The sequence below is a fragment of the Rhipicephalus sanguineus genome, chromosome 11 (assembly GCF_013339695.2).
Source record: "Rhipicephalus sanguineus isolate Rsan-2018 chromosome 11, BIME_Rsan_1.4, whole genome shotgun sequence".
Taxonomy (NCBI): domain Eukaryota; kingdom Metazoa; phylum Arthropoda; class Arachnida; order Ixodida; family Ixodidae; genus Rhipicephalus; species Rhipicephalus sanguineus.
Window position 1 is genome coordinate 124606834 of NC_051186.1, and position 13360 is coordinate 124620193.

General features: G+C 44.8%; 1 pseudogene; it reads right to left on the reverse strand.

Annotated features, from left to right (window-relative positions):
* Positions 1-1449: 1449 nt before the first annotated feature.
* The window catches only part of LOC119373950 (uncharacterized), a 72640-nt pseudogene continuing 60729 nt past the window's right edge, over positions 1450-13360 (reverse strand).

Consider the following 13360-nt stretch of genomic DNA (forward strand, 5'->3'; position numbering starts at 1 on the left):
ACTTTCTTTGGCCAGTTCTCATTAACGTAACGTACATACATACATACATACATACATACATACATACATACATACACACATACATACACGCATATACATACATACATACATACATACATACATACATACATACATACATACATACATACATACATACATACATACATACATACATACATACATACATACATAAAGTGGGCAAGTAACTTGCGGCGCCAACTATATTTTTAAGTTCGTAGATTTTATTTCCTGCATTGATGCCAGCCCCAGCTGCTGTGGTTCCTGAGGGAATGTATCGATCTTAGAAATACATTCTTCCAGAAAAGAGCGTATATGTATGCTATGTCGGAGGTTCCTTGGAGGACAAAAAACGCCAGGCCTGCGCTGAAACCGCAGCACAGTCACAGCGAAAGCTGGAAGAGCGGCGTTTCTAGAGCCCGTTAAGCTCTCTTGGGGCTTCAATACAAGCACACTAGAAAGGTACCCACTACGCCATAAATCACAATTTTTGTGAAGTTGGGAAGCACCTACTAAGCCATTATTCGTCATTCTGCGGAGAAGCGCGGCACCAGCTACACGTCTGTAAGGCATTATGTGCACTTTGTTGACGCGACGACTGATGTCGATGTGGAATTATGATTCGGCCCTTTGTAATGGGTTGGAATCTTTAAACGGCCCACCAGTTATGTAATTTGCATTGGGTGACGCCCGGTCGCTATTTCCCTCTCCCGTCATGCTGTATAACATTCGCTGATGTGGGAGAGAGACGGGGGGGGGCGAAGAACTTTAGTGAGACCCCGAGGAAATGGATCATGCGCTTATGGGCTTCCTTGGCAACCAATACAAGTGCACTTGCGATGAACCCACTACGCTCTAAATCATTGTAATTTTACTGAGACCCCGAGGAAATGGATCATGCGCTTATGCGCTTCCTTGGTAACCAATACAAGTGCGAGGGACCCACTACGCTATAAATCACTGTAATTTTTTAGAAGTAGGGCAGCAGGCACTGTGCCATTTTTCGTCATTCTACGGAGAGCGTTGGTACCTGCTAAACGCATGTAAGGCATTATGCGCACTTTGTTGATGCTGTGCCTGTTGACGATGACGAATTATGGCAGAGTCTTTTGTAATGGGTTGGAAGCATTCAACAACCTACTCGTTGCGCAATTCGCATTGTGTGACGCCTGGTTACAGAATTCGCGTTGTGCGACGCTTGGTGCTTATTTTAATCTTCTACCACGCTATATTGCATATGCTAATGTGGTTCCTTGCCGACATGAAGCCTGTATAGGACATTTTTGGCAAAGCAGTTTCAAGCACCGGCATGGCTCAGAGGTTGAATACTGGGCTCCCACGCAGAGGACCCAGGTTCGAACCTCGTTCCATCCTGGAATTTGTTTCTTATTTCGTTTTTTTTTCTTATTTCGAGCGATACTGGTTACGGACACCGGCGGCGGCGGCGGCGGACAACTACGGCGCCAAAAACGGCCAGTGAAATGATCTCATAACAGCTTTCGCTGTAAAAATAAAATGACGATTACGTTTTGCAAGCGGCAAAGAAATGATCTTGACGCATGTAAACACAGGGTGTGGCGAAGTTCTTGAGTATAATTGATTCTGCAAACAGCATTCTTCGTGATTTTTTGTTCTTGTAGGTTTGGATTATTCTTCAGTTGTCTGAGGTATATGCAGGAGAATGCACTGGCACGCGGGTGTGTAGTTATATGATATACCTTGACTGCTGGAAAACTGAACATTTCTGAGCAATGCTGGTCTGGTCCTTGTTCTAAAGATGAATTTCTTAATCTTAATTCGAACCACGTACCTGTAACTGAAATGAAAACAAAACTGCATCATTATGTCACTTTTGTTAGCAAATCGTATCATAAAAACATCTTTTCTACACCAATTAAATCAGTTTGGTAAAAGTAAATGCTCTATTTGCTTAGTGTGTTTTAACCATTATGCGTACGCCCTACGGTAGTTGAAACTTGATATACTGCCATGTTAAAGTCACGTGTGAGACAGTGCTCGCCCTGTGTATTATTATATCAAGAGCTGCTGAGGTAAATGTGCACTTACACATATTCGCAGAATTTTAGCAATATTAAGGTGTTATGCGCCAAGGAATAAATGGAGATGACAAATGAGGACATGCGCGTGCTACACGATAGAACGCGCGATCTTGATCCGCGATATTCACTATCTCCCGGCCACGCCCCAAGCAGCGGCCATTCGCCATTTGTTTTGGGAGCGAAACACCAACTAGCAGCTGCACATCACATAATTTTATTTGCCCCCAGTGGGCTTTCGCCTTCGTTTTGCGACGCATTCACACTCCTGCATGCTGCTGCGTCGGCAACGAGGGAGCAGTGGCCATAGCGGGAACAAGATAATACTGTTTTTAATACAATGGCTGCATAACATAAAAGAACACCGGCACGAGCTCGTTTCGACAAATATATGTGGGAGTTCCATATTGACACGGAATTGCGATTGACACGCTTAAAAGCACCTCTTAGCCTTGAATACCATCTGCTGCTGTATTCGACTTCCGTTATAGACCAGACCTAGCGACCATGAATGATAGCGATGTAATCGGCGTGTTTTTCTAACACCAAAGTGTTTTATTCCGGGGTCCATCAAGACTTTCACGACGCATTTCCGTCACGGAAATACGTCAGCAAAATAAACGCCATCAAATGGCAAAGAAAAAAAACTATAAAAAAGTTCTAAACACAGGAGTCGAAACCACGACTTCTATAACGCGAGGATGGCTGGCGGGCGTTTAGCTCACTGAGCTACCGCCAAACGCATTAGGGAGGCTTCATGTACGCGCCTTTTATCTTTCACGCTGTCCTCTCACAGTGCTCATGGATGGATGGATGATTGGATGGATGGATGATTGGATGGATGGATGGATGGATGGATGGATGGATGGATGGATGGATGGATGGATGGACGGATGGATGGATGGATGGATGGATGGATGGATGGATGGATGGATGGATGGATGGATGGATGGATGGATGGACGGATGGATGGATGGATGGATGCTATGAGCGTCCCCTTTATAACGGGGCGTTGACATCGGTGTCACCAGGCTCGAAAAAAAACTTCTTTGCATTCGCAACCACCTCCGGCAACGCGCCATTTCGACGACAGTCCCAATGGGCGCGTTTCCAACAGAAGTTTAATTTCGTCAACGCTCTAACACACCGCGAGGCGGCGGCTTTAGCCCAAGCGAGAAAAGCGAGGAAGCCTCGCTCATAGCATCCATCCATATCGAGAAATAGCTTTCCGACGCTCCCCAGGCTGTCGCACCGCGTTCCCCGCTTGCCTTGTGAGAATTAAAGGCCAGGCTGGAGAGAAGACACGACGCTCGCCGAGTTTCGCTTCGCGTTTCACGACGCTTTGAAGGAGTGCGTATCGAGTGTCACTTTTTACTATGTAATTGTTGATGCCATCTTTGGGCGGGATTCACCATATGTGGTGTCAAGGTATATCTTGACAACTTCCGCTACCGCAATGGTTAAAACGCGATCATGGGCGTTAGTTGTTGGTATGGAGATGTGCCGCCAGGCGTCAACCTGGGTGCGTCCGCATCAAGCGGTGCTATATCTGCCAAACAACAGACATTGTACCAGCTCTCATATATCAATGAACTATAAACAATGAACTAATTCTGTGACGAGGCATTTCACTTTTTTTAACAAAAGGACGTTACGTAGAGGAGATGGATTATTATAGATCAGCATTTGCATAACGATGGTGATCAACGATGAAATCGACGATTCGCGAGTATAAACGTGTGCAATGCTGTGTCTTTTGCTCAAAATGGAGATGATGTCAAGAACGTGGTTCTCTGACGCTGCGGCACGTACATTTCTGGACAGGTGAAACGCGAACAAGTAATTACAAAGCAGAAATGGCTTCGCGAATGATCTCGGAAGCACCATCTCAAACCGCTAGTTATGTGACGGAAAAAAAATGCTTTGACGTCATATAAAGCGTGCAAGGCGACACTGAGCTGGCTCTAAGCGTACTCGCCCAAAACAGAACGAAAGAAGTCGCTTGCTTCAACAGCAACTTTTCGCGTTTCATCTGACCATCACTGTATGCATTCGAAAAACGGCATCATCTGGCGGTCACTTCTTTGAATTTAAGTGCATAAGCACAATAAATAGGCGAACTTCTGCATACAGGGTTTACTTGCTATCGAATTCTCCAAGAACTGCACTACTCAGCGAAAACATAGTACATATTGTCCTTAATACACTGGCGCAGCATCCATATTTTGAAAGGTGTCCATATTTTGTCTTCCGTGCTTCATCGCTTTTCTGTTTTTTATCGAGATAGAAAGAGTACCGTCTGGAATACCCAGCCTTGCAGCAATTTCTCTAGAAACTGGGTAGAAATCTTTAAAACAAAATTTTGCAATCTGCGTTTGGTTGTATATTGGTGTGACGACGCCCACAACGCTGGTTGGTGGACGCGATGAGGACTGTATTGTCGGTGAAATTCGAAAACTGAAACCACCTGCAGTTGTTGCAGGCTTCAATAGGTTTGGTTATTAATAAAAAATACCTAAGTGGTCATTTAAAGCACGCAAACTGTCAAATAAAGTATTATTACTACAGCCTCTCCAGCTTTGATTAAACAACCTGAAAAACCACGGCAGACGAGCGGAAAACATGGTCTGTTCCAGCAACACTGGTACGGCGGCGTTGTGAAACGAACTTTAGTGGTTCTACTCGTGCGGAACGTGCAACTAAAATGAACATGAGACGTGCTTCACTGAAGAACAGAAGGTCCCTGCTGTATTTGTGTTTTGTTTAGGTGTTTGGTGTTGCATGTGTGAGATGACAGCCAACACGGATGCCTTCGTGAAGCGGAACCTGAAGGCAAAATCTTCTTCAATGTAGAACGTCGTTGAATAATAGTATGCACTTTACGCATGAGAACTCATGGGCATTGTTCTTATATTCCCTAAAGTCAGTCGTGCTGCGCTACGCCCAAGACGTATTTTTTTATTGCGATAGCAATTAAAAGGACACTCTCGCCGTATTCTTTCCGTCTACGTCGCTGTCATGTCCCGCATATGTATATACATGTATATATATATAAAAAGTCACGAATAAAAATTCACCACAGGAAAAAAATTCCAAAGCACCACAACAGCAGATTCGAACCAGCGACCCCTCGCTACGCAGCACGCCGCGTTAGACAACTCTACCACGTGTCCTGCTTCAGCGGACGAAATAACGGCGAGCTATTTATATACACCATTTACGGCTGGCGGTACGCAGATCGCAGAGGAGCTTGAGCGTGTTCTCTATTACGCAAAGCTTCTTCATTTTCTTCCAACTTGAACACTGCTTTTGAGACGCCCACGAAAAGTGGTCCCTTTCTGTACACACGCGCGATGGAACGAAAGAAAAGAACGCCGAGCACACCTTGCGTCAGACGCAACCGCGTGGCAGGAAACGCAGAGGGGTCACTCCTTGCGCCGCAGTTTAAAAGAAAACGAAAGATCTAAGAGAGTCGGGTTCTGCATAGTCGACACTTGCATCGCGCTGCTCAAACACAAAGATGAAACAACTGTGGCAGTTCTTAGTTCGCGCTTGTCCTGTGTATGCCTGTGCGTTCTGTTCGAGTGTCTTTTTTGCTTCAGCGGCACGCTGCAAGTTTCGAACTGCTTGTCGTTCTTCGTGTGACATTCCAATTTCTTGCTAGCACATTCATTTCTTTGCCCTTGCGGCGAAACTGTGAGTTGTATTTTTCTTATGAGTGGCACCGGACGTCGTGCTCCTGTGGTTCGCGTTGCTCCAGCGTAGGCAGGCAGGCGAACGCGTCGCCGGCAGCGCCACTGGGCGCCTCTTTGATCACGTGATATGAAAAGCAAAAAAAAAAAATTTACTCTCTGCTGTAAAGGAAAGCTGCAAAAAGTGCATAAAATACAATTTTAAGTTGTACATATTTGTTTTCAACAAAATAAGTCTACCTGCGCGACTTTTTTGCTCCTACCATTAGATTGAACCACATCGATGTTGGGTGACGCTAGCGGTTACATTTTCACGACTTTCAAGGCCAAATGAAAAATATATTTTGTTTTTTTTATAGGAAAAAAGAGTGCTGGTTACCGCCTATGTGATAAACAAGCCTCTCATTGACATCACAAAACAATTTTTTTTTATCCGTACACAGTCCCTTTAGGAGCGAAGCTCTTTAAGCTCTTCATTCCGCCGGGTAGTGCGAACAAGAAATATCATCATCATAAACCAGTACGCGCTTGCTTCGTCCTCTTCAACTTCTGCTTCGCTTTCACAACACGTGTGGCGGTTCGTCCGGTTGCAATTGAATAATTATGTTGCGTTTCTAAAAATCACATAACATCACTTAACTAGTCGCGGGACTAAAACACGTAACATCACGTAAGAACTAGTCACGGCACTAGAAGTCACGTAACTAGTCACTAGACTAAAATCTCCTAACAGCTATTCGCGTGACAAAATAAAGTAACATCGCGCAACTCGTCACGTGACTAAAAATCACGTAACATATAGTCACGTGACAACAATCAAGTAACATCACCTAATGACTAGTCACGTCATTAAAAATCATGTCAACACACTCATGTGACTAAACATTGCGTAATATCCCGTAACTAGTGACGTGACTAAGATCACGTTAATTCACGTATCATTACTCATGTCGCATGAGTAGTTCTCACGTCAGTCATGTGACTAAAAATCACGTAACATCACGTAAAAGTAGTCACCGGGAAAAACCTCGTAAAATCACGTGAGAACTAGTAACGTGACTAAAATCAATGTAACATCACGTTCAACTAGTCACGTGGCATGTTCTTGCTATAAACCACGTAAAAACTAGTCACGTGACAAGCTTCTGCCAATGCCCGTAGCAGCTAGTCACATTACATGTTCTTGTCAAAAACCACACACGATGATGATGTATGTTGTTTATTGGCGCAAGGGCCATGTGATGGCCAAAGAGCGCCAGGACATGATAGCTAAAGTGGACAATGGTTATGTTAAGTGGCTGTAAAGGGGCCTAAAATTCCTCGCGCTAAAGGCGGGTAAAACATATACGTAGTAAAATTATGAGATGACGTGAGGCATGTGCATATAGAATGAATGACAAGTGGTTGTGACGATAAAACAATGAGCGTATGTTGTGAGCACGAATACCTCCTAAGGGCCTTTGAGGCCAAAGACAGGATGGCAGGTGCTTCCTCCAATGTAGCTCCCGTAGCACCAACCTCTTTTCAGAGGTCGTGCTACGGACTGCCTGGGTATGTAACGTGAAAGCTGTGGACTTCCTTTAAAAACGCGAAGAGCGACTGATGTTTAAAAACAGGTTCCCTACCGATGAACATAGCTGGGTGTAATGGTAACTGTTGTCGGCAGGGTAATGTAAAATGTTTTCTTCGTAGTGTGTCTAATTCTGTACATTGAATTAAAATGTTAGGCACGGTGAGTGGTTCACCACATTTCTCGCACATGGGTGGTTCACCACCGGATAGAAAGTTTGAGTGTGTATTGTGTGTGTGTCCTGTTCTTAGCCTTGTAAGTATTACTTCTGTGTGGCGTGATTTTGATACTGGCGGCCAATCACCCAGATGCGGCTTGATAACATGTAGTTTGTTTTGTGTGTGTGTGTCCCATGTGTTCTGCCAATAAGCCCTGAGCTTGTTTTTATTGAAAGGTTTTAAGTCCAGTGGAGGAACGGAAAGGAGTGTATTGGCGGCAGCATTTTCATGGGCGGAGGCTGCTAGCTGGTCAGCCAACACGTTGCCTTGGATCTCGCGGTGCCCTGGCACCCAGCACACTACGACGCGCTGTTTGAGTGCGCAGACTGTGCATAGGAGTGAGTACAGGGAGACGAGGACGGGGTTTTTGTGTTTTTTCAGAGTTTTGAGGGCTGTTACCACGCTTAGGGAATCGGTGTATATTACTGCGCTTTGGAGTTTTAATTGTTTTATGTGTATGACGGCCGCAAGTATGGCGTATGATTCTGCTGTGAAGATGCTCGTATTCGGATGCAGAATGCCGGCATCGGAAAAAGATGGACCAACAGCTGCGTAAGACACAGAAGTATTGGGCTTTGAGGCATCGGTAAAGAATTCTGGGCAACTGTATTTGTGCTGTAGTTCGAGGAAGTATGCACGGATATGTGCTATAGGCGCGTGTTTTGTAACTTCCACGAAGGATACATCCCATTCTATGAGCTGCCACTGCCACGGCGGGAGATGTGCGGCAGGGGCCATCAAGCAGTGTTCAAGAAGCGGCACACACGTTTTCTCAGCTAGGCTCCTCACGAGAAGTGAGTAGGGCTGTCTTACCGAAGGACGGTTGTAAAACAGGGCAGAACTGGACAAATCATTAATTGTGGGGTGTGATGGGTGTTCTTTGTCTGCGTTCACATTGAGGTAACATAGAAAGGACATGTAAGATCTCTGCAGGTGGAGGGACCACTCGTTCGAGACAACGTAGAGGCTTTCTACGGGGCTGGTGCGAAAAGCACCCGTAGAAAGACGAATGCCCAAGTGGTGGAACGGGTCGAGCATTTTCAAGGCGCTTGGAGTCGCAGATTGATAGATTATCGCCCCATAATCTAGGCGCATGCGTATTAGGCTTCTATACAGATTCATCAGACATTTGTATCACTGCCCCATGATGTTCGCGACAAAGCCTTGAGGACATTCATAGCTTTCAGACACTTGTATTTGAGATTTTTTATGTGAGGTACAAAGGTCAATTTCATGTCTAAAATTATGCCTAAAAATTTGCGTTCCGTTTTTAGAGGTAGCCGCTGGCCGTGTAGGTGAATGTCCGGATCGGGATGGAGGCCTCTCCTTCTTGAAAATAAGACGCAAGTGTTTTTTTGCGGGTTAAGGCTGAACCCGTTCTCGTCTGCCCATTTGGTTAACTTTTTCAAACTAAGTTGAACCTGCCGCTCGCACATTGTAAGATTGCAAGATTTAAAACCGATTTGAACGCCATCGACATTGATAATTTATCGTCATTTCTCGAAAAGAACAATCTAATTGATAATAGGCAACATGGTTTTCGCAAAGGCAAATCAACAGTGACGGCACTTCTAGAAACGGTCCATGATTTTGCTGCTGCTATTGATGCTCACTCCCAAATAAACGTGATTTTCTTGGACTTCCGCCCCGCCACGGTGGTCTTGTGGTTATGGCACTCGACTGCGGACCCGAAGGTCGCGGGATCGAATCCCGGCCGCGGCGGCTGCATTTTCGATGGAGGCGAAAATGTTTGAGGCCCGTGTACTTAGATTTAGGTGCACGTTAAAGAACCCCAGGTGGTCGAAATTTCCGGAGCCCTCCACTACGGCGTCTCTCAAAATCATATCGTGGTTTTGGGACGTTAAACACCAGATATTATTAATATTATATTCTTGGAATTCCAAAAAGCGTTTGACTGCGTTTCGCATTCGAAACTGTTAGTGAAGGTTAGGTCAATACTAAAGAATACTGCATTAGTGTCATGGATAGAGGCCTACTTGTACCACAGACAGCAATGTGTATCAATTGATAATGTTTGCTCAACTCCTGCAGCTGTCGGGTCGGGCGTTCCACAAGGATCGGTGTTGGGGCCGTTATTTTTCCTAATATTTATAAATGATATAGTTAATGCAGTGTCTATCAAAATTAAACTATTCGCAGATGACTGCGTAATTTATCACTGAATTGACAACCTTCACGACCACGTCCAACTAAAAGAAGCTCTTCAACACGTTCGAAAATGGTGCGAAACCTGGCAGATGAAAATTAACCCCCAAAAGACAGTTCTTATGAGAATAACTAGAAAGCATTCACCACTGCAACTCAGCTACTGCTTAAATGGAAACGTCTTGTCAGAAGTAAAATCTTTTAAATATCTAGGTGTCATACTCACATCTGATCTTCGGTGGAACGACCACGTGTCTTACATAAAGAAAAAAGCAATAAGTAAACTAGGATACTTAAGTCGAACATTGCGCCAAGCTCCTCAAGATACGAGGGGCGTTCAATAAAGATTTCCCCTGACTGATTTCCATTTATTGCAGGATGCTGAAACTGCACATGTGTAATGACATAAGTCACTGTAGGTCACGTGCCAATTTGCAACTCTAAACTAATAACGGTCTTTCTTTTAGAGGTGCTGAAATGGTGTGAGGTGTGATAATGGATGCAGTGGAATACAGAGCAGCCGTCAAGTTCCCCTACTTGAAAGGCCGCACTCCAAGAGAGACGTTCGATGAGATAAAAGAGGTTTATGGGGAGGATTCCCCATTATATGATGTAGTGAATAACTGGCATCGCCAATTCAAATACGGTCTGATTTCCGTGGAAGCGGCTCCGATTGCAGGGCGACCCCACCATGCTGTCGATGAACACACCGTCCAGCAAGTAGAAGCCGTCATTTCGGAAAATCGCCGCGTTAGCGTTCGAGACCTAGCCCAACATGTCAAGATTACTGTGGGGTCCATGGAAAAATCATTCAGGACCATCTTCACATGCGTAAGGTATCCGAATGCTGGGTTCGCCGGCTGCTCACACCTTTCTAAAAGCAGGAACGAGTCGAATGCTCCCAGGCTCTTTTGACCATGTGCCATGGAAACCAGCAGGACGTTTTCAACAGACTGATTGCACAGGGTGAATGCTGGGTCCATCACTATGATCCGGAGACTAATGTCCGGTCGATGCAATGGAAGCACTTGGACTCACCACCTCCAAAGAAGGCACGCACCCAGCCCTCGGCGGGCAAGGTCATGCTCACAGTCTTTTGGGACCAGCACGGAGCAGACTTGATGGATTTCCTAGCAAAGGGTGCCACGATTACTGGGACATACTATGCTTCACTGCTGCGGAAATTGCGAGAGACCACCAAAAACATGAGACGTGGCATACTCACCAAAGGCGTCCGCCTTCTGTGAGAAAACACCCCAGTTCACAACTCACATGTTACCCAGACGGAAGCATGCTCCTGCGGCTTTGAAATTCTACCGCATTCCCCTTATTCACCCGACCTCGCACCATCGGACGTCCACCTCGTTCCAACATTGAAGTCATATTTGAAGAGCAAGCATTTTCCAGATGATGAGACTCTCATTTCTGAAGTTACAACATGGCTTTTGCAACAACCTGTCGCCTTCTACAAGCGAGGTGTTTACAGTTGCACAAAAAGGTGGGAGAAGTGTGTGTCCCGGGGTGTCACCTATGTAGAGAAGCACTAATAAATCTGCAAAGTTTCGTTGCTGTCCGTCCCCAGGAAGTGGGTCAGGGGAAATCTTTATTGAACGCCCCTCGTATTAAGCTATTAGCTTATAAGACGTTTATCCGACCAATCATCGAATACGCATCAGTAGTATGGGACCCGCACAAGAAAACAAACATTGCCCACTTAGAAAGCGTCCAAAGAAAATCGGTACGCTTCATTTTTAACATGTACAGCTGGCGCACATCGGCAAGTATGCTAGTGGAAAGGGCTGAACTGGAACCCCTGGAATTCCGGCGTCACACAGAAAGACTTGTGTACCTATACAAGATTTTTCACAATAACATAGGAATAGAAAAGGACCATTTCATTCACCTGTAAATAAGCGAATCACACGTTCTCATCATTCAAAAAAACTACGGGACTATAACTGCCGAACAGAGGTATTTCAGAACACATTTTTCCCACGAGCGGTAAGGGAATGGAATCAGCTCCCAGCCGATGTCGTGGAACGCACGACCACAGCAGATTTCACTCTGACACTGAAGGCTCATTTGTCGACTGTTTAAATATTTGAATCTACTGATTTATTCTCTCAATGTCCGCTCTTGTCTTTCTATCTGTATGTTATTTTTTTTTTGACGATACATAAACTTAGTATCGGTTACCTTACATGCGACAAAATGCGCATATTCTTTCATGTCATGTGCACTATGCGTTAGTAGTATCTCGTATATAATGGTTACAGTGCAGTTATGTAGTATTGTGATTAACGATGTAAGTGTTGATACTATTGCTGTAAAAGGTACTCAGTGTGCAGTATGCCGCTATCGCTTTTTTTGTTCTTTACGTAGTATGTATGTATTCTTTTGTATGTATTTGCATGCATTTATGTTTGTATCCCCACTCCTGCTTACAGCCTTTTTAGGCTAGCAGTACTTTACAAATAAATAAATAAAAATAAATATGCAATAAAACATGTTACGCGGGATGCACCAACGCAAAGATTTCATTTTGATAATAAAAAGTGTACAACTCAGCACGCCACCTTGCGGCACTCCTGTTTCTTGGACAAATGTTCGGGAGAAGACATTGCCCACTCGAACACGGAATGTTCGATAGGATAAGTAACTTTCTATTATATCTAACATTCTTCCACGTACACCTAAGTGGGACAGGTCTCTTAATATTCCAAAGCGCCATGTGGTGTCGTAGGCCCTTTCCATATCGAGGAACACCGCAAGGAAGAATTGCTTGTGGATAAAAGCGTCGCGAATTTCTGCCTCGATACGTACAAGATGGTCAGAGGTAGACCTACCTTCTCGAAAACCGCACTGGTATGGGTCAAGTAATTTGTTTGCTTCGAGGAAATGTATAAGTCGGCGGTTTATGATCTTTTCAAAGAGTTTACAGAGGCAGCTTGTTAGTTCGATGGGCCTGTAGCTCGCAACGGAGGATGGGTCCTTGTCCTGTTTTAGAATCGGAATAATGATGGCTTCTTTCCACGCCGAGGGGATCTCGCCGGAAAACCAAACCGCATTATACAGGGAAAGGAAGGCTTTTTGCGTTTCAGATGGCAGGTGTTTCAACATTTCATACACAACACGGTCGGAGCCTGGGGCGGAATTATTGCAGCAAATAAGCGATGCTTGTAGCTCAGCCATGCAGAAGGTTCATTGTACGCTTCGTGTTTTGTGGACTTGCGATCTAGTTTCTGTTTTTCTATTCTTGTTTTGCATCGCTGGAAAGCTTCAGTATAGTGCGACGAGCTGGACACCTGTTCGAAATGTTCGCCTAGGAAGTTTGCCTGGTCTTCCAAGATGTCGCCTTGTGTGTTAACTAAAGGAAGTGAATGTGCTTGTCGACCTGCTACCCTAACAACCATATTCCAGACTTTAGCCTCCTGTGTACATGAATTGATGCCCGATAAAAACCTCTGCCAACTTTCCTTTCTTGCTTGTCGGCGCGTTCTCCTGCCTTGAGACTTTATGTTTTTAATATTGTCAAGATTTTCGGCTGTTGGAGAGTCTCGAATCAACCTCCATGCTTTGTTTTTTTTTTTGCGTGCATTTCGACAATCATTGTTCCACCACGGCACACGACTTTTGCCG